Here is a 27009-nt window from a genome sequence, read left to right on the forward strand (position 1 = left end):
AGTCTCTGATTTATTTCTCAATTGACATTGTTATATCTAATCTATCATTCAAGTTTCAAAAGTTCAGCTAGATGGCAAGTTTCCTAATGGTGTTCACTGTAACCTCTGCTAAAGAACTGACCCACCTTACATGAAGGAGCATTTGTCTAACCACAGATGGCCAACGGCCACAGAGAGGTAGTTGTATAAGGAAATGCTTGGGACTCTGGTTTTTGTTTGTTTCACATAAATTCCTTTGACATTCTTAACAACTCTGCATTATTATAGATAATATCATCTTGAGAGATCAAAAATCAGTTAATTTTATCTATAAATTACAAACAGAAAGAAGTTCTCTAGGATAGTATACTGTCCCGGAAAAAAAAAAAATCTTTACAGTTCACTTGAATCAAGATAGGGCACTGTATACAATAAATATTTGTTGGGGATATGTTTATTTAGTGATATGATTATATTTCTTACAATTTTTGATCATTGGAATAGTTGATAAATTTCTTGTCATATTCTTCTTATATAACTTATGTCCTCAAAAATCCTCTGGAAAAAGAAATACAAATTTTGGCAACATTCTGGTTTACTTCCAGATTGTAAATGTTCCAGTAGGTTGAACATGCTGACACAGCCTAAGTCATCAAGATTAAATGTTCAGACTCAAAAAGAAATACATTAAATAAACAAAGAAACAGAACCACTAATTTTATTCATTGAAACAAACAATGCCATGTTAAACAATTAGACAAGAATAAAAAATTATACATTCCAGTCTGTTAATCACAGAACTGTTTTTAACGAGGAAAATTCAAATATGAAACAATGAAAGCACTGGTATGTTTATTAGTAGGTTAAGTGGTTAGCTCAAGATGTCTAACTTGCACATAAGAATACCCTACACAGTTCTAATCTTCATTTACTAAGACAGAAAGAGAGAGACACAATGTTTTAATGAAAATAATTATGTCCAGATCATTTGTTCTGATCTTTGAGACTGTATATTTGGAAAACTGAAACCCAGCATGTTAAGAGAAGTTACTTCCAAGTGGGAAAATTGCAATTTTTTAAAATTAATTTTTACTTCTTAATCATTGTATTATTTTGTTGCTGTTGAGATATCACAGTTTACAACACTATTGAAATCATTATTAAATACTTGCAAAGTTATGAACCCACTCCACCATGGTTTCAAGATCCCTCCACTGTTGTGGCAAGGTCCCAAATGATTTGTTTTTCTATAATTTCTGCTCTTTTGTAATGGAACATATTTCTATTAAAATATTTTAAGACATTATGCATAACTTAATACTAAATCTCATATTTCAAATAATTTAATATTCAAAATAAAATTATGTTTAAAATATTCTATTCCTTAAAAGTAAATCAAGCAGCGACTGGAGATATGGTACAGGAACTTACTCTTTTCAGTTCCCAGCATTTTATGATCCCCAAAGATTGGGCAGAGCAGCACCTCATCCTCTGGTCCTCAAATTGGATCCAGTCTGGTTGGCTGAGAAGTGCTTGGAGGGGGATCCTGGGGCTGCCTGAGCACTGTGTGGGAGAGTTCCCCCAAATACATAGGCAACATAGTTTTCTTTGAGAATAACTAAATCAATGAATAATTTATAAAGTATTTGAACATTAAAACATTTTTTCTTTTTATCACATGATTGTAATTTTTACTATGGAATGTCTCATAAATTTGTATGTTATTCTTTGCAAGGCCCATAGTCATCTTCTCTGTATAATTCTGATTTTAATACAGGTTCTCCTTTGAAAGCTTTTAGTGTCCTGATTTTACTACCTAAGTACTCTGTTCATGTGATCTGCTACTTTGATATTAATATTTCCATACTTCTAAGTTAATGTCCAATATAGAGTTTCCTCGTGTCTATCTTCCTTTCAGCTGAGTTTGGGCAAAATTAGTACTAATACTAATACTAATTATAAGTATATTTCTAGTTAGTATGCTTGCAAATAACATTATGTAACTTTGGGCAAAATATCTAAGAATAAGTAGTTTTTCATGTAAAAAGGATTAATGTAAACGGTTTCAAAATTAAAGCAATATATGTCTAAAAGTTTATATGTGCCAACCAGAGTGCCCGAAAACAGATGATTGGCTAAAGAAACTCTGGTATATTTACACAATGGAATACTATGTAGCTGTCAGAAAACATGAAGTCATGAAATTTGCATATAAGTGGATCAACATGGAAAGTATCATGCTGAGTGAAATGAGTCAGAAAGAAAGAGACAGATATAGAAAGATCGCACTCATATGTGGAATATAAAGTAGCTGAGAGGTACAAGCTTACAATGTTGCGATTCCTGGCAGACATTTCTCTGGACTTAGTTACTAAAATACTAAAATACAGAAATCCAAAACTATGCTGCTGCTAGTGCGGCCTCCTGACCTCATATCTCTTCATTCTCAGCAATGGAAAACAAATTACCAAATGCTTTCTTTTCAGCAGATCGACTTTAGGGGGGAGAAACTCCAAATCAATAATAGTGAATTTTTTTTGTTGAAATATTGAATGTAATCAAAGTAAAATGAAAGTAAAGTGAAATTTACCAGTTACACATGCGGGGTGGGGGGCTGGGGAGGTGGGGGGAAGGGGGAGGTATATCGTGATTCTTGGTGGTGGAATATGTGCACTGGTGAAGGGATGGGTGTTTGAGCATTGTATAACTGAGACTTAAACCTGAAAGCTTTGTAACTTTCCACATGGTGAATCAATAAAAGAATTAAAAAAAATAAAAGTTTATATGTGCCAAAATCATGAGATATTAAAAAAAATCAGTGTTATATATACCTCACATAATACAAAAAATATTTTATGGCCCCCAAATAAAAAATTGACAATATATTTATTTTTATAAAGTATAAACTTCTCAAATGAAAGACAAGAATACCCTTAAAGCAGCAAAAATTTCTTAGACTATACACAGTAAATAAAATTTACAAAATGTAATAGATAAATTGAACTTCATCAAAATTATGTTTTGATCTTTAAAAGATACTAAAAAAAGCCAAGAGACTTAATCAAAATATTTCTAATACATAAAATAAAAAATGACTTGCAGTCAAAAACCAAATATACTTATATTTAATGATAAAAATATACCACTTAAAATGAACAAAAGAATTGAACAGTTTATCAAAGAATATATAATTATAGCCAATAGATACATAAAACAGAGTTTAACATTAGTCATCAAGAATTTAAATTTGAAACCATTAAAAATCACTTTACAGTATTTTCATGCAAACATTAAACACACACACATACACATACACAATGATAAAAAGCTGGCAGTACTAATGCCCAGCAAGGGCTTGATGAACAATCAAAACTATCACTTGGATGGTTCTGATGGAAAAGAAACAACACTGGAAATGTTTGACAGTCTTATAATTTAAATGTATACAAATACAGTGACCTAAGAGATTTCGTAAAACTATATAGCACCAATGCAAATGGTATAATTTTATTTATATAAAATTTTAGAATGCACAATATTAGCAAATAATGATGAAAACAAGATAATTTACCAGAGAGATGATGAAAAAATTTGTCATAAAGTAAAAGGAAGAACTTTATAGGGAGATTAAAAAAAAAAAAACTTGTTCAACAGCTCCCTTATGGTGATGGTTAAATGGGTACATAGATTTGACAGAACTTGCTAAATATACACTTAATATGCATGAATTTTATAGTGTGTAAATCATGTGTAATAATTTTATTATTCTGGGGGCTTTGGGGGTCAATCCAGCTATTCTCAGGGTTTATTCCTGGCTCTATGATCAGGTTTCACTCCTGGTGCAATATGAAATACTTGAGGGATTAAATGGGGTCTGATGAATGTAAAGTAAGTGTCTTAATCCCTGTTGCCAGTCCTACTTGTTGGGAGGGGTGGGGGGGTACCAGTAATTTTTAAAACAGCTTATGGGGAATTAGAAATAAGAAAATTCTTTACACTAAAGGTTCTTCAGCTTTAGTTTGCATTAAAATCAGCAGGAAAGCAGCATTCTAAAGTAGACTGCTGGATCACACCCCAAGTTTCTTAGTCTATAAATAAGAGGTATTATCCCAGCATTTTGCATTTTCAACAAATTATTAGGTGATACTGATGTTGTTCCAGAGAGCATACTTTGAGAGCCACTTAATAAAAGAAGATAGAAATGATTCCTAAATGGGGACAGTAGGTCAATCTCAGAAAGCTAGCCTATTGCAGTTAGATAGAGCACAGTTTTACAAATTTGGGTCTACATATATGCTTTTAAATTTAGTGAAAGTGAAATTTAGTGTTCAAAGTAATTTTTTTAAGTGGCCTTTTACGGCTTTTTTGGGTCCAAGAAGTTCTTAGAAATTCAGAGGGAGCTGGCAAATTCTCTAAAATTCAATACCATTTTTCTGTATACATGAGTTTTTCCCTGAAGAGAGTGCCAGGCTTAATCAAATTTTCAAAGGAATATTATCAAAAGACATAAAGACAAACTGAAGTAACTCTGTGAGTATCCTTCCCATTTAAAATTTCCATACACAGTCTTTTTTCAAGAGAGGCAGCAAGTGAAGATGAAAGTTTACAACTTCAATTTATTTTGAGCATTCAAAGGTTTTAGAACTAAGCCTTGGCATTAATATTATGTAGGTCACTAATGTGAAGAGAAATGAATTTAAGATTCACCACTGAAAAAGTAATGGATAAAGAGTTTCTGAGCTCTCCATGGCATTGTAGAGTTAAAATATTTTTTCAAGTAAGACTTAGATATAAAAAAGTAAAAATTAAGATTTCTCAAGTAAAATTAGTTTTTGTTTCTTTGGGCTTTTTGTTATTGTTGTTTTTGCTTTTTGGGTCATACCCGGCGATGCACAGGGGTTACTCCTGGCTAATATACTCAGGAATTATTCCTGGCGGTGCTCGGGGATCATATGAGATGCTGGGAATTGAACCTGGGTCAACCTCGTGCACGGCAAATGCCATACCTGCTGTGCTATTGCTCTAGTCCCAAATTAGTATCTTTAAAACAAAGATATTATTAATTTTATCACACCTCTATCTTTCCCCAATATTTCTGCTTGTAATGTACTTAAGACAATTATTAATGTAAAATTTGTAAATATACCATGTGGCCTGAGTAATGTAAATATTATGGCATTCGTGGACACAAGAGAATTTTTATTTGCATATAAATTTTCATTTGTAGAATATGCAATAATGTTGAATGTTAAGATTGTTTTAGACCTGATCATTGTGAGATTGTAACCCAAACATGAAAGCTTGTAACTATCTCACGGTGATTCAATAAAATTTTTTAAAAAGATTGTTTTAGACCTATGTTAGTAAGATAGATATATAAACATTTTCATGGGGATCAGGATATGGTTTAGTAGCTGAATACATGTCACACAAGTGTGAGGTCATGTGTTTGATACCCTGCCCACACAAACAAAAGCAATGAAACTGCCTCAAATTATATTATAATATTGCACTTATCTCTATTCATTCTATTATCTCTATTATGAGGAATAAAAAATAAACTCTCTTATTTCTTAAAAAACTTTAAATAGATTTTCAGTCTAATTTCTTGTAGTCTTTGCCCTAAACACACATTTAAGGTTTTAGTTTCTCAACTGTTAAAAACCTTGTTACATTCAATTATTTCATTTTATGGAAAATGCAAACAACCAATGAGCTTAACCCTCAAGAGTTAGTAAAATATTAAGTAGTTACATTTCATAATAAATGTCAAAGACACCCGCAAATTCAAGTTCATTGACTGTTTTGCGACTCAGGGATACACAGAAAACAATTTAATTGTAAAGCACAATAACCTCTACTTTCAGACAACTTTCATTCTTTCAGACTCTGCTTCATGCAAAGGCTTGACATTTTAATTCATGTTTTTCAACAGGTTCTTTACATACATGTTCATAATCTAGGTAACATATTGATTCCTGTTTTTTTTAGTTGAAACCCAACTTTTCCCTTATCCGAGCATTATTTTCACCCCAATTTAAAAATCCTTGCATAAAATCACCTTACAGAATGATACTCGTTTCCTGCTCTTGTCTGAGATGTTGCTAACAGCTTTTAATTTGGGAAGTCTATCTCTGAGTTTTCTGCGCCTCACTGGTTTCAGCTCAATTGTTTCTCTACCCAGCAGAGCATTTCATTTCTCCTGAAGGTCATTGCAGCCTGCCAAGGCTTTCCAAACATACTATCTTTTCATTCATACTGCAATCTAACCCTGCAGTGCCATTAAAGAGAAATGGAAGCAAGAATGCGACTTTTTCTATCAACAATTACTAATTTATTATACCAAAAGCAAATGTCTATCAGTGAACAAGGACCTTTCATAAGTCCAATTTTTAAGGCAATAGAAAATATGATTTGTGTTTTAGTAATTTGTCGGTGAACAGATAATTATTTGTATAAATTATACCACAATGTCATCTGCTTTTAGAAGTAACTCTTCCAACCATATCGCTACCAGTTGCAATAAACCAATGATGCAAGAAGCAGCCCCTATCTAAAGATGCTCATAAAATGAGCACCACATTGACCATCTGTTGGAGGAGGGATGGCATTAAATGTAATGTGGGTCTGGAACACATCCAATATTGTTTATTCTGTCACATATCAGATGAGCACTGAAATCAAATTGATGATATTTTAATTCCAAAGGGACAAGAAATGGACAGAAAGCAGAGAAGAGAGATGTTTCTGATATATATGGGATAACTTGATTGAAAAAAATTACAAAATTAACGCTGATGATCTTAGAGGAGAGTAATCTATATTATACCTGCCAAACATTTATTAGTGGGCTAACAAATTCAACATAATATTGCATTGGTGTTTTACAGATAATTCTGCTACAAAATACAGCTCTCTTAGCTGAAAAAAAATTAAATTACCAACACAAAGTATTTTAAGTTTTTAAAGAGAAAACATCTTATATGTATTTGGACTATATGAAAATGCTTCTGAGTTAGATTATTTTAAGATAATTTTCAAATTATTGTGAAAGAGGTGATTGTGTAAATCATTTGCTGCTGGGTTTTTCTTAGGGCAACAAAATTGTTTCATTGAAGCTACATAACTAGTTTAAAATAAAATGACATTTTCTTACAAAAGAAACTTATTTCAGTATGTTTAACAAGAAAGCCACTAAATATTGGTTAAAATATTTGATTTAATAGAGATGTTCTTTTTATTAGTAAGGTTCAAATAATTAAAATTTTCAGGTTTCTTTAAACTGTAAAAATGTCTATGGGGAATTTATATCTAATATCTCTATAAAAGCCAACGTGCCTTAAGAATGTAAATTTTTTATTTTTTTTATTTTTTTTATTTAAATTAGTTTTATTTTATAGCATTGTTCACAATAATTGATTACATTCAATATTCTTTTTTTTTTAATTAGTTTATTTTTAATTAGAGAGTCATCGTGAGGGTACAGTTACAGATCCATACATCTTTATGCTCATGCTTCCCCCATACAAAGTTCAATAACCCATCCCTTCACCAGTGCCCATTCTCCACCACCCGTAAACCCAACATCCCTCCCCACCTCCCCAGGCCCGTCTCCCCCCACCCCACCCTGCCACTATGGCAGGGAATTCCCTTTTGTTCTCTCTCTCTGATTAGGTGTTGTGGTTTGCAATAGAGGTGTTGAGTGGCCATTGTGTTCAGTCTCTAGTCTGTAAGGAATGTAAATTTTTTACATTAGTAAACTAGAGGGTCAATTTTGTGGGAAATGCCCCGAGGCTCTGTTATGGTCTCATGCAAGAGTGACCTCTTCTTCCTCTTTCTGTATTTATCCACAGAACAAACTTTTTACAGACTTGGAATAGAATAAAGCATGTAGTTCCAATTATAGAACTCTTAAGAATATCGGAGCTAAAAGCTAATTCAAAATGGATTAAAGATCTTGATGCTAGATCTAAAACCAAAAATATGTTGGAAAAGCAAAACAAGACATGAGCAAAAGATTCCATGATACTGGTTTCAGTGGTATCTTTGGGGATTTACCTCCAACAGCAAGGGAAACAAAAGCAAAAATAAACAAATTAGACTACATTAAACTAAAAAGCTTCTGAACAGCAAAATAAACTATGGTTAAATAAAAGTGCATGATATTAAAGGGGAAAAAGTATTTATTTGTGATACACCTGATAAAGGGCTAGATATGCAAGGAACTCATGAAACTCAACAAGAAAAGAACCCAACCAAAAATGGGAGAAGAGTTACACCTCATAAAAAATGAAATGTAGATGGCCAACAGACATATGAAAAAAGTACTCATTGTAATTATTAGCAAGGAAATCTGAATCAAAAAGACGATGAGGTGTCCTTTGAGAATTGTCTATCTCAAAAAGGTCAAAAATAACAAGTACTGTTCAGTATGTGAAACGGGAAACCTCACATATTGTGGTTGAAATATGAATAGGTACAGCCTTTATAAAAAAGTATTAATATTTCATACACACACAAATATAGAACTGCTATATGATCCATAAATTCTACATGAAAATGTGACCTTAAAGGAACAGGGCTATCAGACACTGATAAAAAATTATACCTCTTCCATACTATTTTATAGAAACTTTTTTACACAGACAGTAAAGAGGTTACAACTATTTTGCAAAAAGGAACAAGCAGAAGCTCATTCAGATATCCAGTTACCATGACTCACTCTTCATGCTTGCATATTACTTTCAACCTAGCCAGAAGAATCTAAGACCTATTACAAATAGATTTAGGAGGAAGTGCATGGAAAACAAATTATCATCCTGTTTATTCTGAGACCTGCAGTTTTCCCTTAATACCCCAAATGGAATTTTCTCCAAAACCTTCCGTGCATTGTTCAAGAGGCAAAAAAATTTTTAAGTCTCTCCTTTTATGCATCTAAATAATTATCAGATGCATAAAATTATCATAAATAATTATGAAAGAAAGGGAAAGGATATTTGAACATTGTTCTTGCCTCCATTACACTCTAGATTGCCAGGTATGCCTTTTCCTTCTTGCAAAGTCCATGTGTTTGGCTTCTAAATACTCCGGGTAGATGGCCTTCACTCCTGTCACGTTGCCTGAAGACAACAAAAACATTCACTAGGAAAGGTAGATTTATATCCACTTCACTATGTTTCTTTTATAATGATGATTTGAAAATAACTCAAATTCTCCATAACCAATGAGTGGATAAAGATATGGTATAAATGCACAATGTGCCATAAAAAATAAAATTTTGCTCTTTGTGATATCATAGATGGAACTGGATAGGATCATGCTAAATTGCACAAGTCTGAAGGATAACACCAGGCAATATCATTGCTTTTCGGAAAACTAGAAACCAGACATGGGTCAGAGGAAATTAAAAACAAACCAGTAGACCAGACTACAGAAGTGAGGTGACTGAAAGTGAAGGGAATAGAGGAACAGTGGTTCTTAGGTGGGAGGCATTTAACTTACAGTTTGAAGAGATGTGAAATCGCAACCTTAAGAGATAGCATTTTAACTTTTATCATACCTAGGTTTAAAAAATTGCTTTTTTAATTAACTAGGTGTTAACTAAATTACAAACAAATTCTAAGTTCCAAAGTCAGAATAAAAAACACATTGTTGAACTGGAGAAATTGTACAGTGGACAGGGTGCTAGCCTTGCAGGTAGCCAACTCAGTTTTGATCCACATGGTCCTCAGAGTCCTACTAGTAGTGACCGCTGAGCACAGAGCCAGGAGTAAGTTCTGAGTACTTTCCAAAAGCAAAATAAAAAAATATGTTGTTGATTCAGTGTTTGGGGAAATATCTACAGATGTCCTAGCTGAATACCATAATGATGATGCTACTGACTATTCTAGGCTTAATGGAAAAGACAATTCTTATGCTTATATGTTCATATAACAAATATTCATAGAGTACTTACAGTGGTTGACAGGTAGCTAACTAGCTGGGAAAATGTGACACAGTGTCCCCACCCTTTTTCAGTTCAGAGTGACAAAAGCATCAAGCAACTCAAATAGTAGCAAGTTCTACAAGACTATGAAGGAATCTCAAAGTAACGATTGTGGTGGTGGGTGGCCTAGAGGGTGGATAAGCGATTGTGAATAAGCATACCTTGCTTTAGATAGAATGGTTAGCCATCTAACTTCCACATCATTAAAAACTATTAAAATATACACGTGGTATTTTCAGAAAATAAGATAGATGTGCATTACTGTCATGCACATTTCAAGTTAGAATACTTATTAAACACTGATGTATTTTCTTTTGAACGTTTGGACTATCAGTTCTCACTCATATAACTGGCCATAGTAAAGCCCACTGCTGTTCAAGCAGATGTCATCCAAGCTCTCCTACCCTGACATGCCAAGGCTCATTAATCTCTATCGTTTAACACCTCCCTATCCATGGCTCCTCATCCTGGGAAATAAATTCTACTCTGTCCACTTATTTCATGACTGGTTCACAATAAAAGGTGACCAATCAGGAAAAGTTTCAAGGACAACATTAACCAAAAGCATAGTGGGTATCTTGTGAATACAATATATATATTTTAAAATCCCGGATATGTTTCAGTGATTGGTTTTTAATTGAGGGAATGTTCGTTTATAACACTGTATTTCACACTTGTCCAAATGCATGTGAATACACCATGCCTCCACTGAGGCTCCAACATACTTCACAAAAGTCCACTGGCCTCCTCAACCCTTTGATTTCCTCTCTCTCTAGAAACTTTAGTACTATGGTCAGAATCCAAGGGTTTGAATTTGATTAGGCTTTGGCTATTCCCAATTTTTTTTTAGTAATTCTTTAACTCAACTTCTTTTACTTCACTGACTTCAAAAATCCATGTGGATTAGTTTTAAGATTTCTGTTCATCAATGTAGTAATCAATTATTTTTTCTCTCTTTCTCTCATCTCATTTCATCTTTAAGGACCAAACTCCTTAAGCATATTTCATTTTAAAGTACTTCTAATTAAAATTGTTCTGTGCAAAATCATAAAAGTAAAATGCATTTCTGCCCACCAAGATTATGCACATCATTTCCTGTTTCTGTGTCCAAATCCATTCTCTTGAATGGCTTTTCCTCCAGTTCCATAAAACTAATTGAACTCTACCCATGTTCTTTTTGTAGTTACACTTGAAGCTTAGAACATCCATCATCTTGGTTACAAATAAGAACTCTGGCGCCAGCAGATCTGGGTTCAAATGCCCATTTGACCTTTTATTACCTGTGGGACCTTTGATAACTAAATGAACCATTTGGGGAAACAGAAGCAATTACTTCATCAAATTATTATGAGGAATTAACTAATATGTAAATAATTCAGCACCATGCCTTGACCCAGCAAACCTCTCAATTCCTATAAGCTTTAATAGCTCAATGACCCTTTTCTTAGAATGATGAAAATTTGCTTTTATCAGCTGTGACCAGTCCAACAAGAAACAAAGAATAAGTATTTTATTTCATCTCTTGTCTTCTTTTGTTATGCTTGTTTATAAGAAAACTAAATAAGTAGCCATCTATGGTATATACTTTAAGAATATATTTAATTTTCTATTGTTTCCATTAAATGTGACACATGAACAAAATTATAAGGAAAGTACCAAAGCTAGACAGAGTATCTGAATTCTCTAATTCCAAACTGAAATACTGTCTTCCAATCTGTAACATTACAACTGTTCATGTCTACATGTGTTGAATCATTTTGTCATGTGAATCCTGATCCCACTTAGTACCCACTGCATTCTCACAATTTCAAATGTATTGCTATGGAACCCTCTTGCCTTCTGTTATTTCTTTCAGCTTTTTACTGATCACCATTCTCCAATCACCTCACTCTGTTCAATTATACTGTAACACTACTTTTCAAACTGGCTATTCTCACTACTTCATCATCTAGATCCACTGCTCTATCTTTCACTGATAACTCTACTGTTCTGGAAGTACTGTGAGAGAGTAGAGATTTCACAAATACATTAGATGTGAATGAGGAAGGAGGTAAAAGAAGCACAATTTTAATATGCTTTATGTATTAGGGAGGGAAACAAGTAATATTTTATTTGAAAATACACAACACTCTCACTGCTAAAAACAAAAATTTTAAATGCTAATGTTATGGAAATACCAGCCCTGTAATAGACAGAAATACTTATTTCTTGGTCACAGAAGTGTTCTCATTGCCTGAAATAGTACCTTGACTGTACTCAGGAAATATATGTTGAGTGACTCAACAGATGAATTGAGTGAATTAGTATTGGTATCACTGATAAATTTACAAACTTTGGGGGAAATTATCCAGCTACTCTAATATTCTCTTTCCCTTTTTATGTGGAAACTACCATTCCCACTCAGTGGTAGCATGGAAATTTAAAATGTAAAGTACCTAGCACAGGACTAAAACATTCTAATCTTCATATTTAGTATCCTTGATGTGCTATTTCACAAACCTACCCATACCTGTAATTCTCTGTACTCTTCCATCTAGGTTTTCTTCATAAGAGCCTCAAAAGACATTTTCCAGAGTTTTTCTCAATGGACCTATCTAGAGGTAACAGCTCTCCTTTACAGTCACTGTCTTTCTGTTTTTATTGGGGCTCAGCACTTTCTGTTTGCCACATTGTTCTGAGTGTCCCACCAATCTCTACAATATTGTAAGCAAAAGAAATTCGGGACTCTGTTCCATTACCCTCCCCAGCAGTGACTGCTGATAGTGCAAGCTCAGTGGCCATAAAGATCATTCAAAACAGATCTAGCATGAATCAGTATATAATATTAAATCAACCTAATGTAGTATAAAACTCCATTCAAAGTAGTAGGTTTGGCACAACTTCTAATGTTCTGACAAAATGTACATATCAGTGTATCTTTTAATGAGATACACACATCTATTTTAGACATCTGATTATTTGTCACTTCTCTATTTCTTGGGGTGATGGGAGAAAGAGAAAAAGAATATTAATCTGGCAGTTTGTAATCAACTGATAATTTAATAACTCAGGGACTTGATGGAACAGTCAAATTATTAGCATCAGACTAATAACAAATTGAAAAGCCACTTTTTTTTCTTAGAGTAACTACTGAATTTACTTTTCCTCTATGTGACTTAGGTTAGCATAATAGAATTTTAATTTATATAGTGTTAATTAGTATAGACTTTCCTGAATGGCATGGTCAATTCCTTTTAATAGTATTAACAGCATGTAATAAATTGTTAACCACTTCAAAATTTCTATTAATTAAAATGTCTGTGAATGCAAATTATTCTGTAAGCAATTAAAAAGTAAATATGTCTTTAAATACAATACAAATTATTTCTGGGAGTATGTATATAACTTCAAATTGCTTTATCCTAATCCTCAAAGTGAATACACCTGAGGTAGTCAACTAGTGTCAAAGTAAGTTAACCTTAAGACTTTACTAAAAATATTTGCTGCACAACCTTCCCTAATCAAGTTTGAGAGAGACAGATGGCCTGCTTTTTCCTTCTACTGTGTTTATGGTTACAATCTACATTTGCTCACATAACACATTAAAAAAATATCAGCTGCAGAACTGACATCAAGGAAAGTGATTCCAAATTCTAAGTATATATTCTAAATTCAAAAAGGCAATAGTATAGCATAGAAATTCCATCTTGATGATGACTAAAATCCATTTCAGTAAAAAATACTAAATGTGAAGACATCTGTTTATAAAAGGCGAAGAGTCCTGGAGGTCATTCCTGCACAATCTGCACAATTCTAAGGCAGCCCTTGAGAATCTTCCTTGCAGCTTACTTCCTTTCTTGACACCTATAATTCTTGCTATCTCTGACGGCTTCTTTGACTTGCCCACTAAAAAACAAGATGTACCATAGCTTTGAGAAATCCTTACCTAATGTCAGAGATAGTGTAAAACTTCCCAAATATATGCAGCTCCTCCCTAGGGGTGAATGATATTTCCTTGCTCCAGTGATAACAGCTTTAGTCATTGGAAATGATTTCTCTAATAAGAGAAATACAGAACCTGAGTTACTTCCAAGGAGCAATCTTGAGAATCAGTGTGTCCTCAACAAGAGCATCCTCTATCTCTTTGCCCTGTGCCACCCAATCAGCAGTGTTCCTGATAGATGCTACTCTGATGTTCTGGGTCCCAAGGAGGCAAAATCCCTCCAATTTGTAGTAGAAAATTGGTGGGAAGCAGAAATTAATCTCTGCGGTATGAAATCACTGAAATTGGGACATCTGTTACATCAGCTTTTCATAGTCTATATTGACTTACACAGTGATAAGAAGTCATATACCAAAATAAAAGGGAACTCTTTTTGACCCAGAAAATATGAAAGGGAAAAACCATGATTGTAACTGAGATTAGAAAGGTAACTGTAAAGGGGGTTAAGAGTCTAATGTAGTGTGTGGCATGCAATGGCAGTTCAATCAATGAAAATCTTGTTTCTGTACATTTAGTTTATACGTGCCCTCTCAAAGAATGCAAAGTTAAAGGATATGAAGTTATCCAAGGTAAAAAAACTAAAGCGACATAAGGTGGGTTAAAGACAATTGGTTTCAGGTTTCAGATATTGATTTAGTAGAAGCCATGTTATTTAAGACCATCAAAAGGGGAAAAAAGACAGTTTTTACATTAGGACCAAAGAGATCTAGAATGCTGTTTCTGCAAACTTGCTGAGTCAGGAGGTAACTAGTAACAAAAACATCTTGAAAAGGCTCCAAGAGGAACACAGGGGTTGGGGGCCACTGAATATATGTCCTTCATACTACCTCTAACTATATGTCCTTCAGACTACTACTATATGTCCTTCATACTATCACTAACCATGCCACCAGACTCCACACCAGAGGCTGTTTTCACTCGGGGAGCCCCGGGGCGGGGGGGAGGGGGTGAGAGCCCTCCTCGCCCCAAGGGACCCAGCCCCGGCAGCCAACCTCCACTACCCAACCACCTCCACACTCCAGACTGCTTTCCACACACTCGGACCGAGCCTCATGCATGATTGAACATATTCCTGGACTACATGACCACAACACATCATAAGACACTCCCGGCCTATTTTCCATAAAATCATAGAGGAAATATATATATGTGTGTGTGTGTGTGCATATATATGTGTATATATATGCGCCTCTTGGAGAGCCTGGCAAGCTACCGAGAGTATCCTGCCTGCATGGCTGAGCCTGGCAAGCTCACCGTGGTGTATTAAATATGCCAATAACAGTAACAATAACACGTCTCATTTCCCTGACCCTGAAAGAGCCTCCAATTGTTGCGAAAGATGATTAAAGAGAGACTGCTAAAATCTCAGGGCTGGGATGAATGGAGACATTACTGGTGCCCGCTCGAGTAAATTGATGAACAACAGGAGACAGTGATACAGTAATACAGTGATACATACCTCATGCTCCTGAGAGTGTAGGATTCCAGGAAAGGAAGAAAAAGAAGGAGAATGAAACACGACCAGAAGTTACTATTATTACCATATTCATTACTGCATGAATATAAAATATAAAATATAACTGCTTGAAAATATCCATTCTGATTGAAAGTAAAAACAAAAGATAAACAGAAATGAATAATGATAAACCATGGGCAATGAGATATAAAACCAAATACCAAATACTGTGGGGGAGGGATGGGAGACCAGATTAGAAGACAAGCAAAGATGGTGGTGGAGGATCAAAGGTACTTCGGTGGTTTGGAGATGTAGTAATTCTGCACATCTATAGAACTGAACTTAGGATGGGGAGGGGTTGAGGAATGGAAGGGATTATAGGGACATGCGGAAATGGGCACTCTGGAGGTGGCGTGATGTTCTGTGGTGTTGGAACAATATCTGTATTAACAGTATCATAAATGACAGTGCTTCAATAAAAATGAAAAAAAATTAAAAATCAAAAGTATAATGCCCATTCTGATTCCCATTTAGAAAGTGGTCAGCCAGGTTTCACTGGCACCCAATATACTGCCTTGATGACAAAAATTGGAAAACCCCTAAGATTATGGGGTCAGGAGAAGAGTTACAAGTGCATTCCCTTGAATATCTTTTCTGAAAACTCATTTCTAACCTGGCCTTGCAGGGGCAAAGTAGTATCTTTGAGCATAATATGAGCAGATTAATGTTTTCAGCTCATCACTTTTATTCATCCTTTATACATGGCATTTGACATTCAATCACAGTACAATGGAACAAAATACGTAGGCCAAAACATTTCAATGTAACATGAGTTTATTTGCTGGCTCTGACTAGAAGTTTTACAAAATGATCACCTTTTCCCCAAATTATTTAATCATTATGTAGGTTAGGTTGCTGTTTCCTGAGTTTCTTGCAGACATATTTTTGACGAATAAAAGTTTTTTTTGAGAACAAGGCATTTTATAGAAAACTACATTTTGGTACACTTAGGTATCACTTGTCAATTACTGACTTGCTTTTATATTCTTTGAATTTTCAACTGAGGTCTGTTTCAATTTTTTGGTTAATTAGTCTAGATGTGTGAAGTCTATCAGAAGTCTCTTTATAAAGTAATAATTCTAGAAGCAAACAGTTGGCCAACATATCAAGATGCACTCAGGTGGGCCAGAGACGGGTTCTGCAGTCTTAGGATTTCCTCTTTCACAGAGTCCTTTCACTATACCAGTCCATGAGATTACAACACATGCTTTTCAGTGATTTTAATAGAAATAATGTTCATCTAACCTAAGGGAAATTATAGCATAAGATAACTCTAGTCATATGGCTAGTCAGCAAAGTATTGTCAAGCTAGGAAATGATGTTTATGAATATAAATGTTTAAACTGATCTGAAGAAGGAAACAAAACAAAGACTTAAAAAAAAACTTTATAGGGGCTGGAGCAATAGTACAGGCAGGTAGTACATATGCTTGGCTTGTAGCCAGTCGAGATACAATCTCTAGCACCCCATAAGGTTCTGTGAACACTGCCAGGAATGATCCCTGAGCAAAGAGTCAGGAGTAAGCCCTGAACACTGCAGGGTGTGGCCCAAAACCAAAACCACCAAAACAAAAAACTTTATTCCTTTCCAGCAGGTCTGACTCTGGGGGGGGGGACTCCAAACAATAATAGTGAGTTTTTTGTTTGAATGTAATCAAAGTAAAGGGAAAGTAAAGTGAAATTTATCAGCTACACAGGCAGGGTGGGGGGTTGGGGAGGCGGGGGGTGGGGGGTGGGGGGTGGGGGTGGGGGGGAGGTTCACTGTGATTCTTGGTGGTAGAATATGTGCACTGGTGAAGGGATGGGTGTTCGAGCATTATGTAACTGAGACTTAAGCCTGAAAGCTTTGTAACTTTCCACATGGTGATTCAATTAAAAAATAATAAAAAACAAAACCAGTATTTTGTGCTGTTTTTTGAAATGTACCTATATGTATCTAGGGGCTACTCCAGTTAGTTTGTTGGTGGTGCTGGAGAACCATGCACTGCTGGGGATCAAATCTGGACCCCCTGCATGTAAAGCCTGTACTCTGGCTTACTAAACTTTCCTCCCCAGCCCTATGGACAGCCTTTGAGCAAGAGCTGAGCTCTGAAAGTTTAGTCTCATTTGCCAGTTTCTAAATGAAAAGAGTGCTTGGGCTAGCGTGTGCAACGAGGGTGCATCTGCCACAGTAGATTTCCTTTGAGGGCAGAGACCCAAGAGCTTTCTACATATCAACATGATGGGATTAGTTACCTAGCCACAATGCATCAAAAGGTAAAATGAGAAACTATTTAAACCACAGAAGTAGTCTAAGCTTTATGGCAAAGACTGTTTCCATTTAAATATTGAATAAATATATTCTAGAAAATTCTGATCAAAATTTGATAACTGCTTTAAATGAAAGCACTATTGTTAGTTTGGTTGTTTTTTGCTCTGGGTAGGGTAGGCTGGGTTTGGCAGGATTTGGATTGAGTTTAGAGGTCTGTAGAAAAGGCAGCTAGAATTTTGGATATGCAGTGGAGAGAAGTGCCTCAAGGAGCTCTGCATGTCAAGATTCAAATGGCTTGTTTATTATTTCTGGCTGTCAAAGCAATGTTTCCTTGACTCAACTTAAAAGTATGTTTCAGTCAAACAAATAAAAACAACCAAACCAAATCAAAACAAATCTACAAAACTTTCTGCAGGTAAATATGGATGAAGCTTTGCTCAAATTACCTGCCAATTAGAACTAATAGGCTGAATTCAGGTGTGCCTCTTCCTAGGAGTTTATAACTCCTGTCCTTCATGCTTTTTCTCTGTTCCTCAACTCTTATTTGAGGAACAAATAACAAAAAATAATAAAACAAATCATAAAAAATACCTTATTTAACAATGCTATCATTAACATGCATTTATTGAGCACTTTGTGAAAGCCAATATTTTAGCATACTTAGGGTACACTGGTAAATAAAATGTCTTCCTCTCATTGGAGTTCATATCCTTGTTGGTGTAAAGAAATCAGCCTTCTTTCAATGTAAAGCAATGGTTTACTTGCTCACCAGATTCCTAGAAGGCAGAGATTGTGTTTTACTTATATTTGATGACACACAGTAGGCACTCAATAAGTATTGACCTAATAATATAAAATTCTGAGCAGTAACAATACTTTAAGTCAACAATTTTCTTAAAACAGAGTATCTGAGCCCTATTTCTCAGTTCTAATTTATGAACTAGTTAAAACATTGAGTTGTCATATCATACAAAACTGCAATGATCACAATACTTTTCTCACTCAATTGTCTTTCAATCTATTTTATAAACTATTTTCTTTGAGGAATCTTCTATTCTGGGTTGCTTTTTAAAGAATAAAATAAAAACAAGCCTCCATTCTTGTTAATACTTAAAAACTGTTATATTATAAAACTCAGTGGTACTGTCGATCCATTGTTCATCCATTTGCTTGAGCGGGCACCAGTAGTGTCTCCATTGTGAGAGCTCTAAATTTAGGCAGTTAGTAAATCTTTAGGTTTAGTGCTCAAAATAACTCTTAAATGTCCAAACACAATGTACATATAGATAATTATAGTAAATATTAATATAAATGCTATTAGAATGTACTTTGCATAAAATCTCCTAGACTGCAGTTATATATCTGAATTTTTTCAACATAAACACACCTAGAATGATTAGCTTTTGAGAACAAGATGATCTGACACTCAGTATGGGACTGTGAACACAGTTCACGATCATGAACAGGGTTTATGATTATAATGTACCATGGAGAAATACAGTATATCTTCTTGATCAAACAGTGATCAAACTTGTGAGCAGGCCACATCCTTTGACGATCTTCTTTGTTTACCTTGCTGAAGCTCTCAGGGGTATTCCCCCTATTCTTTAGCTTATTTTCACGACAATGAATGGATAAAAATGATCACCAAGAGATTTAGCAGTTCTGTTAATTAGTCTGATGATAGAAATTAGCGTGAGGATCAAGTTAGGATTTCTTATTTATATTCATCTGTTCTTTGTATTGCCATGGATACTAAGTTGATTTTTTAAAAATATTTTATTAGTGAATCACCTGGAAATGGTATTTAAAACGGTAAGTTACAAGGTAACAGTATGTGTATGTGTATTGCCTGTGTGCGCGCGCGTGTGTATGTGTGTGTGTGTGTGTGTGTGTGTGTGTGCACGCATGCGCACGCATCGTTGCATGCATGCACAATAACAGGTAGTTTTGTTTTGCTACACCCAGCTAAAGACCTACTTCCAGCTTGGGGATTTCTCCTGACAATTCTCAGAAGACTAACCTGTGTCAGGGATTGAAATCAGTTCTCCAGCTTGCAAAGTATAAGCTCAATCCATTGAGCTATCTCTTTGGCCATCGCGGTGTATTTCATAGGGTCTAATTTTAGTTTGAAAAATAAATGCTGTCCAAATACCTTAAAACAGTTTGTGAAAACACATGAGGCTATCCCAGTAAAATGACTTCCAGATATGCAACAGCTTTTTTTCCCATTAGCTTTTAGACCTCTGTTAAAATTTGAGAACTCTTTTCCATGAATATGAGAATATATATTAAGTTCTAGGGCAGTTTTACTGATAAGGCAATTTGTTTTTGTACCTTGAGTGATATTAAGTAAAACTGCATATGTCATTTAAGCCAAGGATTGATAGTGTTAGTTAACTTCAGAATCATTCATAAATGAGCAGTACCTATCTATGCACTATGGATTGATGATATAATGAAGGTGGTATATTATATTAATAGTGATTACCTATTATATTTGAAATTCTGCTTTAATTTCTTACTTAGTAAGAATTGTACAAGACAAGTTACTGGAAATAGAATGACAGGTAGAAAGAGATAGGACAAAACTATTAAGAGAAATAATAGCACTGTAGCACTGTCATCCCGTTGTTCATCCTTTTGCTCCAACAGGCACCAGTAACGTCTCCATTGTGAGGTCTGTTGTTACTGTTTTGGGCATATTAAAGACACCATGGGTAGTTTGCAGGCTCTTCCATGCGAGCAGGATACTCTCATAGCTTGCCAGGCTCACCGAAAGGGATGGAGGAATCGAACCCGGGTTGGCCGCTTCCAAGGCAAATGCCCTACAAGTGCTGTGCTATTGCTCCAGTCCAGAAAAATAGTAAAGAAGTTAAGGCACATGGTCCCATAACATTGCTGGGTACTCCCTTGGAGTCCCTTGAGCACCACAGGGTATGGTCCTAGAGGTTACCCAGCTAACCCATGGCACCTCAGGGCCAGAATAGCACTCCATACTTGGACCCTTAGACCCTGGCACAGTTGACTGAGAATTACTGGTTTGGTTTTGGGTTTCCTGCATCCGGCTTGGGTAGTTCCTACACACACACACACACACACACACACACACACACACACACAAACACACACATACATACATGCCAAGAAAGAATGGATGGAAATTACAATCAAAGTTTATAATACAAAAATATATATAAACTGGAAGGTGTCATGCTAAGTGAAGTGAGTCAGGAGGAAAAAGTTTGAATCTCTTACTTTACACTAGTTCCTTTACACTGTGGTGTGTAGAGAGACAAGGGAATAGATCATTTCTAGTCTAAAACTTTCCCTGAGACACTGCCAGTGGAAGGTGAACTGAGCTTGCAAAGTGGGAAAGGGTCAAGAGACCTTGGGACAGTGATGGAGGGATACTGACACTCTGAAACTCAGGTTGTGGAGGACATGTTGTAGCAGTACAAGTATAAAACAATAATATGAATACTATTACAAACCATGATACTTTAATAAAAGTTACTGGGGAAGAAAGAATATACAAAATCCTAACCTTGATTAGATGCCCTAAGACAAAGTCTGCACTTGGTTAATAAGGAAAAGTAGAGCAGAAAGGAAGTAGAAGGGAGAGAGAGGAAAGGGAAGGGGAGAAAAAGGGATGGGAAGAGGAGGGAAGAGTGAAGGGGAAAAAAGTTGAGAAAACAACAGAGTCATAACATAGTCCTTGCATGCACAAGAACCTGGTACCGCGTCATCCCCTGAGAATCACCAGGTATGGGCTGGCTCTGGAGTTGCCCTGTGCATCATTTAGTATTGATCTGTCTAGTCCACTTGGGCAGGTACCTCAGGAAGTGGCCTTTAAGATCCTGTGCATTTGTTGGAAGCCCTCCCCCAAAAAATTGAAAAAGAAAAGGAAGAAGAAAGGAAAAAAATGGAAGCATCAGTTTCTTAAATAATCAGAAATTAATTAATAATTTTCATGGATTCTGTTTCTGTCAACAAAATACCTTAAACTGCCGCCCCCACTCCATCTATGCTCCCCCCCCACACACACACATACCCCAAACACAGATTTTTAAAAACCCTCGAACACAATTTTGAGTTGGGACTCAATGGTTGGCAATGGATTCCACCTTCTTATACAATCTGTCTGTTCGGGGTTTTTTAGGCACTTCCTGCAATTAAAAAAAATTGTATTCATAGACACTCTCACCTAGCACAACTTCAATTCCAGCTAAATCTGTGTGTGTCTGTACGTCTGTGTGAGTATTTAAATAAAGAGAACAGATTTTCTAGTTTTGTGTTAGCAAAGTCACCTCTTTTACTGCCAGTGCTAATGCTAAACATGTAATAATACTTTATTGTCATGAGCAGGAATCTGCTTAGCTAATTAAATGCAGCTGTCAGTAATTACCACTTGTCAGTGTAATCTATTTTAGGGAACTCTACTTTAAATGATAAAAGATGGGCCTGATATCGAGAGGGTGGGCTAGGCAAGGTGACTGCGTAAATGCCCAGATCAGAAACTTTCTCTTTCTTTTTCTTAAGGATGAATGAGTAAATTTCTTATAAATATGCTTTAACTTGGTTATTCTGTATTTTTAAGTATCTAAAAATAAATGATAAAGTTTGCATTCAAACAATTAAGTAGCTTTCCTTCACCTAAATATCTGAAGTTTAAATGTGGCCATTTTAATACTGATAAGAACTATGACTTTCACAGAGTAAAAACACATCGTAGGGGCTGGAGAGATAATAAAGAGGTAAGGCACTAGCCAAGCATGTAGTAAATTCTGATTCAACTGGTGGCACCATAAGTGGTCCCTTAAGCATCACCAACAGTCACTCTTCAACTAAGCCAGGAAGAGAAACTAAGTACTACATGGTATGGCTCCAACCTCCTCCCCCAAAATGCATTATAATGGTAATCTATAATTAAATATCAATGGTGAAGTCATCTTCCATAATCTCTCCCATCAAAGAGTAATTCAGTATAAATGCACTGTCTAATCACTCAAAAGCAGGATAAGACACAGAGAAGCAGAACTCTGAAAGTGGGGTTAGCAACTGTTTCTTATAAGCATTTAAACTATTTGTTATACAAGACATTCAAGAGTTTCTGTGGGAAAATATTAAAATGCTAAAGTTCAAAATTTGCTAGTGGAAAAATGTATGGTATTTACGTGTATTTAAATAGCTTCCTTGACTCTTTGTAAATTCCTAATTTATCTTAACTAATTTTCAAATGAAACACCGAACACTAAAATAGTTGCACCTTAATGTGACCAAAAACAATGTTGGGACAAGTGTCCTAGCAGTCTGTTTTGCCCTGTGGCACAGGTTCTGCGGTGGTCACAGCCACAGCAACAGCATTGTGTGTAGGATATAAAGGGAAAGAACCTCTGCCCCCATCTTCAATTCTGACATGGGGAAGGAATGTGTTGACAGTGGGAAAGGCAGCTGGAGTCTCAAAGACTGAAGTGATGGGTGGGAGAAGGACCAAGGAGTGGAAAAACTAAGTGTAGGAGGTAATCAGAGAGGTCTGGCTCACAAATGGCCTTAGCCCACACAGGCTAAAAGAGTTATCACACCCCTCACAGCATCCTGTGACTGTCTCATCCTTCTTCTACCACCATCTGTTTAATATCCAGCACTCCAATAGTCCTCATGTAACTGGATAATTAATTACTTTGTTAGAGGTCCCAACAAATTTGGCAGTTACTCTTCTGAGTACAGTACATTATTTAAACAGAACTAATAATTTGATTGTTAATCCCAGACTAAGGAAAAATGGTTTCCAGAAGGAAAGTCATGAAAAATGAGTAGAACTACTTTACACATGGTTTTGAAATGTAGTACAGAAATACAAACATGTATTCTTTTACCCCATAATCCTTCTCTAAGAAAGGGATGCATACACAGTTCAGTGAGAATGAGACACATTCTCATTCTGCTGTGGCACAAATTCCTACCTTTTCCACTAAGATAGCGTGGGCTATTCCAGATATTTTAAAATGAAATATCAAAAATTTCAGGTTATTAGCACTGCAACTGAAGAAAGACATTGAACACCCACCAAGTCCTTGAATAGTAGGGTTTATTAAAAGTGAAAATAAAGAAGGCAAATATGCAATTTGCTAAGACGTCTGAAAGGTTGTTTTTTTTTTAAAATGTAATTCTATCGCCATCATTTCACACATCTGCCAAACTCAGTGTTTTGAATTAGCCAACAATGTTCCTGGAATATAGCACATGCTCTGTGACAAGCTGCCAAATGTATGAATGTTGATTTTGAACATTTTGAATATATTGCCATGATATTTCACTTGCTGCTCACCCTAGTAGGCAAAGCCACTGCCTGGTCCTTGGCAGCAGGTATTCAGATAGCAGGGCCAAAAGTTTGTTTCCCAGCTCTGTTCGAGGTATCATTAGTGGGGAAGAGAAGAAATGTTTCCTCCTGTGAGCATCCACAGCCTTCCTGAGGTTACATACTCACAAAGACCCACCATTTCCCTTCTCCAAACTATAATTGTCTCCAGCAAGCATTCAATCTCCCTCATCCTAGCTTGATTAGGTACGATTTCTTTGGCATTTTTTTCTAGAACAAAACCAGTCCTTTTCTCAAGCCAACCTTGGATATTCAGGGAGTCTTGGCAAACTGATATGAACGTCTGCCCTGTTCCATAATGGGCCTGGGAAGAAGGTGCAGGTACAGGCTCCTTGCCCTGATCTCTCCAAACAGCAGGAGTGCCGGGTGAAGGAAGGCAGCACTACATTAACCACACTAAGGAGATTTGACAATACATTTTTCTTTCAGAAAAAAAGTATTGCAAGGAGATTTTTACAACACTTTTTTTCCTCATTTACTATCAAGAGTGTTCCAGTTTGTATGGTTAATTCTATCATCACCTAAAACACAATTAATTTTACTCCAACTTTCTACACCCCAATATATTTTCAAACATGTACTCTATAAAGGCAACCTGGTCAACAATGTAGATCAAGATTGCTTTCCACTGTGGTGAGATCGATTTAGAAGGTTTTATTTTTAATTGAATCACCAGGATATACAGTTGCGAAGCTTTCATGATAGGGTTTCAGTCATACAACGTTCCAACACCCATCCCTCCACTAGTATACATTCCCCACCACCAATATCCCCCATATCCCTCCTACCAGCCGTCCCCTTCTTCCCCCCACCAAAACCTGCCTTTAAGGCAGGAACTTCTTTGGAGAGACCTTTGTTTGCAAGAGTAAAACTATACCCTTCTTTAAGACAACAGAATTATCTGGTAATCAAGAAAATCATTAAAGGCTTAGATAAATTAACATAAGTTTAATTTATGTTAATTGTAGATTCAATAGTGTAATTATAAATTATACTCTAATGTATATTGTACTTTCTAAAGTAATATATAAAATTTCAGATAAAGTTTAAAAATGGATACGGGCTATATTAACTCCTCTATTTTTACTATGCTCATGTTTTTCTCTCGCCCTTAACAAAATGGGAACATAATCACTAAATAAATAGGAATTATGATGTTTTTACATGTGTTAGCAAAATAAGGATTTAATATTTAAGCATTATTTTAATTTTATAAATAATACTGTGATAAAGTCATCTTAATATAGTTTAAATATGATACTAAGTGGAACAAGGTTTTTAGAGATTATATATATATATATATGTATATATATTTGTTTTTTGGGTCACACCCGGCGATGCACTGGGGTTACTCCTGGTTCACGCACTCAGGAATTACTCCTGGCGGTACTTGGGGGACCATATGGGATGCTGGGAATCGAACCCGGGCTGGCCACGTGGAAGGCAAATATCCTACCCGCTGTGCTATTGCTCCAGCCCCTAGATATTATATTTTATGTTTTGGTGGACATATTTTTATTTTTGGAGCTAATTTTATTTGCATATATGGATGCTGTCAGGGGAATGAAGAAACATAAAAATGTTAGTTAATAATTATTAACCACAAACCATTTATTTTTCTCTAGAACTAGATAAGAATCTTATTGTAATCATCAAAAGCTGTTAGCTGATCTTTTTTTTTTTTTTTTTTTTTTTTGCTTTTTGGGTCACACCCAGCGATGCTCAGGGGTTACTCCTGGCTTTGCACTCAGGAATTACTCCTGGCAGTGCTTGGGGGACCATATGGGATGCCGGGGATCGAACCCGGGTCGGCCGCGTGCAAGGCAAACGCCCTACCCGCTGTGCTATCGCTCCGGCCCCTGTTAGCTGATCTTTTGGCTTTGTGAGTTTTCCAGTTTGATCATCGTGAAAGAATTAAACCTTAATAGAAAAAAATGTATTTTTACATCCCATTGAGCAGATACTCATCATTGACTAATGTTAAGTCTATTGATTTATAGGGAGAAAATAAATTTAAATAATATGATTACTAAATAATTTAAAAGAACTTGAGTGAAAGTGAAAAAGGAGCTTTTGGACAACTGTGGAACTTTCTGAAATGTTCTTACTTTTGCAAGTAGAAGATACAACTTGCCTAGTTCACTACAGACCATTTTTGAGAAATGGCTTTTCTTTTTTGGTGGCATTTTATTTTCACTGTTTTGGCCACACCTGGTGGTTCTCACAGTTTATTCCTGGCTCTGTGCTCAGATGTCATTCTTAGATGTGCTAGGAAGACTATATGTGGTACTGGAATTGAATCAGGATAGGCCCAACGAGGCAATTGCCTTAATTCCTGCCCTATCTCTCAGATCCCAGAAATACTGACTTTTAAAATTCTCAAACATTAATAGTCTTGCTAGAAAGATGCCTAGTCTTAATCACTTGAAAAATAGGAGAAGGGGCTGGAGCAATAGCACAGTGGGTAGGGCATTTGCCTTGCACCAGGAAAAGTCCCAGATGGGTGGGAGATAATCTAAAAAATATTCCATGCATGCTCCCTGGAAGAGGTGAAGGAAAAGGAGGACCTCTTCGCATGAATGAACTGTACGCGGCCGACATGGGTTCAATTCCCAGCATCCCATATGATCCCCCGAGCACTGCCAGGAGTAATTCCTCAGTGTATGAGCAGGCAGTAGCCCCTGTGCATCGCCGGGTGTGACCCCCCAAAAATAGGAGAAGCAGGCAAAGAGATGGAGGAGTAAATTCACCCTGATCTCAAGCAGAACTTGAGATCACTGTATCTTCTATCATTTTAGCACACCAAACACTACCTATTCCTTAACCTTCTAGGTTTGCTCAGGCTTGTGAGTTTCTCGACAGTAAGAATTTCTAGTCATTTACATTCTTAGCAACCAAGACACTCCCTGCTACAC

The 27009-nt window shown here is 35.9% G+C and overlaps 1 protein-coding gene and 1 non-coding gene across 5 annotated transcripts in view; both read right to left on the bottom strand.

The window, feature by feature from the left end:
* The window catches only part of HS3ST5 (heparan sulfate-glucosamine 3-sulfotransferase 5), a 330509-nt gene that overhangs the window by 292150 nt on the left and 11350 nt on the right, over nt 1-27009 (bottom strand). The window lies entirely within an intron of this gene.
* LOC129404607 (U6 spliceosomal RNA) lies at nt 1670-1772 on the bottom strand. Its single transcript, XR_008629990.1, has one exon. It is a non-coding gene; the product is annotated as a U6 spliceosomal RNA (small nuclear RNA).

This window comes from Sorex araneus, chromosome 4 (assembly GCF_027595985.1).
Source record: "Sorex araneus isolate mSorAra2 chromosome 4, mSorAra2.pri, whole genome shotgun sequence".
Taxonomy (NCBI): domain Eukaryota; kingdom Metazoa; phylum Chordata; class Mammalia; order Eulipotyphla; family Soricidae; genus Sorex; species Sorex araneus.